At 35.4% G+C, this 5000-nt stretch overlaps 1 protein-coding gene across 1 annotated transcript in view; it reads left to right on the top strand.

The window, feature by feature from the left end:
• LOC128667036 (H-2 class I histocompatibility antigen, Q9 alpha chain) overlaps positions 1 to 5000 on the top strand; it is a 215021-nt gene that overhangs the window by 154812 nt on the left and 55209 nt on the right. The gene's annotated exons all lie outside the window — the stretch shown is intronic.

Raw genomic sequence — 5000 nt, 5'->3', positions numbered from 1 at the left:
ATATATATTCCAACCCCTTAGCCCCCCAGCTTTGAAATAAAGGAGAGTTAAAGCCCATGGGAAAAGATAGATTATTTTGTATTAGAAGGTATTTGGACATCTTATATTCTATTCCTAGATTAACACACAACTTTTGCCATGCTATTATAGGATTAGCAATAGTTTTTATATTTTTGATATTTGTCGGCAGACTTCGCCATGGGCAGTGTATAAGGTTCGTTAAGTTATGTGGCGTGCATAAATTCTTTTCGATTTCTGAGACCGTAAAGTACGAAACCCCGGTTATCCATTCTACTACTATTCTACTTAGCATTACCCAGTTATAATGTTCCAAGTTTGGGAGGGCTAATCCCCCTGTATCTCTTTGTAGGTGTAATTTATTCACAGATATTCTAGGTTTCTTGTTGTTCCATATAAATTGCCTTACAGCCCCCATAAGCTCTCTAATATCTTTCTTTGGGATCAGAATAGGCAAATTTTGAATAAAATATAGAATTTTTGGAAACATTATCATTTTGAATATATTAACCCTACCAGTAACTGATAGTGGTAATTTGGACCAAGCTTTTAAATCTTCTTTTATTTTCCTGAACAGGGGTGTATAATTTAAACTATATAGTAGTTCTTCTTGAGTTGAGATTAGTATGCCTAAATATCTTATACCCTCTTGGACTACCTTGAAATGATTCCCTGGACTCCAATCTTTATCCTCCCTCAGTATCATCAGTTCAGATTTACCTATGTTGATCTTATAGCCTGAGAACGCACTGAAATCTTCTATTATTTCCAATACTAGCGGGATATTATCCTTAAGATTACGAACATATAGCAATAAATCATCTGCATATAAAGAGACTTTACTCTCATATTTACCCACCATTATGCCCTGTATCTTTTCTCTTAGCATTATGGCTAAGGGCTCTATCACTACGTTGAATAAAAGCGGTGAGAGAGGGCATCCCTGTCTGGTACCTCTCTCTAGCAGGAGATTTTCAGATATCTGGCCAAAATTGCAGTGCTTGGTTTTTTATAAATGTTTTTAACTAGCTGAATTATAGTTTCTGGAAACCCAAATTCTGACATTGAAGTGAATAGATGGTCCCATTCCACGGAGTCAAAAGCTTTCTGTGCATCTAGGGAGAGTATAGCTAAACTAGATCTATCCCCTTTTTTGTGTTTATTTTTCTTTTTTTGTAAGTGTTTTTCATTTTTTGTAAAATCTAACACTGAAAACAGTTTACGTAAATTAGAAGCAGAATTCCTTCCTACCATAAAGCCTGTCTGATCAATGTGGATTATAGATTTTAATACTGCCTGGAATCTATTTGCAATAATACCTGTTAAAATTTTATAATCCGAGTTTAACAGGGATATGGGCCTATATGACTCCATCAGTGTAGAATCTTTATTTGGTTTTAAAATTAACGTAGTCCAGGATGCCGTGAAATGAGATGACATTTCTTTCCCTTCTTTAAGGTATTGATTAAATAGTAAGGTTAAATTTGGAACTACCTCCTCTATGAGTATTTAATAATATTCGTTGGGTAATAAGTCTGGGCCCGGGGCCTTATTATTTTTTAAGTTCTTAATAGAATTACTGACCTCTTCTTCTGAGATTGGTTTAATAAGTTTGTTTCTTTCTATTTCCTCAAGCTTAGGTTTTAAGATCTTTGCCCAGAAATCCCGCTTTTTTTCAGGGTTCAATTCTCCTGAACTATAAACCTTTTGATAATAGTCTTTAAATAGGTTTAAAATATCTTCTGTTTTATGTTCCATCTTCCCATTTATGTTTATACACCCAATATGACTATGTCCTTTTGCTTTCTTAACCAAGTTGGCTAGGAATTTCCCTGATTTATTTCCGTGTCTATAGAACTTTGCAGACAACCTAAGTTCTTCATGAGTAGTTTTATTAATAAGCCAGATATCCCTAGCCTCCTTTGCCTCCACATACTGTTGCCAATTCCTGCTATTTGGTTCATCTAGGTATTTATTATATGCTGAAGACAATCTCTTTAACATTTCTTTTTCTCTGATTTTTTGTTTTTTCTTTTTTTTGCACAAAAAAGCAATAACTTCACCTCGAATTACTGTTTTTGATGCTTCCCAGAATATCTCTGGCTTCTCCAAGTATTCTACATTATTTGTGTAGAAATCTTGCCATTTTGTCTTCAACATATTTTTAAATTCTATATCTTTGATCAAATAGTTAGGAAACCTAAATCGTCTAATGGGAGAATTATTATTATTCAAAATAATTTTAAGAGTTATTGGGGCATGATCTGATATTATTATGTCTTTTATTTCTGCTTCTAGCTCCAAGCCCATTAATCTCTCTGAAGTCATAAACATATCTATCCTTGAGAACGTCATATGAGCCTTAGAGGCACACGTATATTCCCTATCCGTCGGATTTCTCTCTCTCCAGACATCTTTTATTTTGAGGTTAGTTATAAATTTGCCAAGTAATTTAGCCTCCAGCTTATCTTTTCTTTTTTTCCTCCCGGCCTCTCCTTTTCTAACTCTGTCTAGAGGAATTTGAAATACCATATTGAAATCCCCGCCTAATATAAGAACTCCATCTGCCTTTTCTAATAACTGAGATTGAAGTTCCATCCAAAATGATGGATTATAATCATTGGGGCCATACACATTACATATAGTAAATATTCTTCTCCCAATTTCCAATTTTAAAATCATATATCTTTCTTCTAAGTCTAACTCAGAGGACAAAATAGTATAATGGAGTTTCTTATTCAAAAGAATTGCAACTCCTCTTTTTCTTTTAGAACAAGGGGTTCCAATTATTTCTCCCACCCAACCAGCTTTCAGTTTAATCAGTTCTTCTCCTTTCAGGTGTGTCTCCTGGATGAGGGCTATATCAGCCTTCAATTTCTTAAGTTGTGTCAGAATTGCCTTCCTCTTTATCGGAGAGGTGATACCGCCCACATTCCAGGAAACACATCTAAACTGATTATTCATTTAAATTCTTCAACCTTAGACCTTCCAGCCAAGTGCGAATTGCGCAAAGAGCAGGAGAAGAAAAAAAAAAAAAAAAAAAAAAGGGAAACACCCCCTCTCCCTCCCTAACCCCCCCTTTCCCCAAAGAACTCTACATTCCTTATCTGACCTATTCATTAGATACAACAATTCCTTTTTTATTATATTCAACCTTTAATATATTACCTCATCTCTCATGAAAACTTCAGCCTCTCTTGGATTTTCTAAGAATCTTGTCCCTTCAGTTCCCTGAATTCGTATTCTAGCTGGGTATATTAGTGTGGCACTATATCCTTTGTTAATCAGTTGTGTACAAATAGGAGACATTAGTCTCCTTTTATTGGATAACTCTGCTGAAAAATCCTGAAAGATAAGGATCCTTTTACCTTCTATGGTTATATCCCTCTTTTTCCTAAAGTACTGCAACAGTTTTACCTTGTCCTGGAAATTCAGGTATCTGGTGATTACCGGTCTGGGTCTATCAGTGTTACTATCTTCCCTTCTATTTCCTATTCTATGCGTTCTTTCCACAGTAAGAGGTATGTCCGTAAGGGGCATATCCAGAAGTTTTGGTAAAATTTCAGACATGAATAGATTCAGATCCTTATATTGTGTGTTTTCTGGTAGCCCTATTACCTTAATATTGTTTCTGCGTGCACGATTTTCTAGATCATCTACTTTTTGTTGTATCCTATCATAGTTCCTCTTCATGTTAGCAATATTTAACTCCTGACTTCTCAACTCTGTCCTCCACATCTGATATACGTTGTTCGGCTTCAGTTAATCTTTTTGAGAACTGTCTAACTTCATTTGTCAAACCTGAAATCTCAGATTTAATTAAATCAAACTGAGGCAAAAAGATATCTGACATCATCTTAATTAAGGCCTGTGTGTCTAACTGACTGATGCTCTCATTTATAGCTTCTGACACAGTTTCGGTGCTTCCTTTATTTTTTTTCTCCCTGCTTCTAGCAGCCATAGCTGGAGATTTATTCTTGTGTTGTGATATATATTTATCCATGTGTGAACCTAAATTGCAACATGTGAATTCTTCTACTCTCTATCTCCCCTACTGTGTCTAAATATTCTTAATCTATGTGTAATGACTCTGATTAAACAGGCAATACACCTGTTGTGAGCTTAATAAAAATAAATAATATAAAAGAAAAACTTTGTGTTCAATGAAAATAGTGCAATACTTATGGAAGACAACTACCTTCTATTCTGTATACAGTGTCACTTTAGCAGCAGTATATATCTTAAAAGAGCATCACCCCCTGCTAGGCCTGAATTACCTTTTTTGTTATGCCTTCAGGTTTTCATTGGCTTTAAGTTTTTATATGATTGTACCTTATAGCCTAAAAGTAGCCAACTGCTTCAGCAGTTTCAATATACCTCTCATATCGTATTAGACAGAGTTTTAACCTAATTTGATATAACCAGCTGCTTTGTTGGCGTCAAACTTAGGTTTAAATTTTCAATACAAAGATAGTATAAGGTTAAATTATATTTAGGTTTTTAGGCCCAGACTAGTTTAACTTATATCAACATATCATTTGTCCCTCTAAAATGCTTCTTATATCCATACAAGGAATAGGATGTACTGCATATTTCCTTCTTCTTTTTTTTTTTTTCCCCTCCTTCCTTCCTTTCCTCTTTTTTTTTCTTTTTTCTTCCCCCCCCCCACAGAAATATATCTCAAGGGGTTATATCTACTGATTCTATTCAGACTTTATGATAACCAGACAAAATAAATTACCCTTTCAGAGTGTTCACTACCAGGAGTCTCAGTAAATTTAATCTATATATTCATACACCCAAGCATGAAATTTACCACACCCATCGAGTATGTTGCTTACAGATGTAATATTTTCCTCTAGATCAGCGGTTCCCAACCTGGGGTACGTGTACCCCTGGGGGTACTTGGCAGGCCGGTTGGGGGTACGCAAAAATATTGTTGGTAATGACGGAAGATGCGGGGGGAGGGTCGGGGGGGGGGC

Source organism: Bombina bombina, chromosome 7 (genome assembly GCF_027579735.1).
Source record: "Bombina bombina isolate aBomBom1 chromosome 7, aBomBom1.pri, whole genome shotgun sequence".
Classification (NCBI taxonomy): domain Eukaryota; kingdom Metazoa; phylum Chordata; class Amphibia; order Anura; family Bombinatoridae; genus Bombina; species Bombina bombina.
Note: the sequence above shows the minus strand (reverse complement) of the source record. Positions and strands in the feature narration are given on the sequence as shown.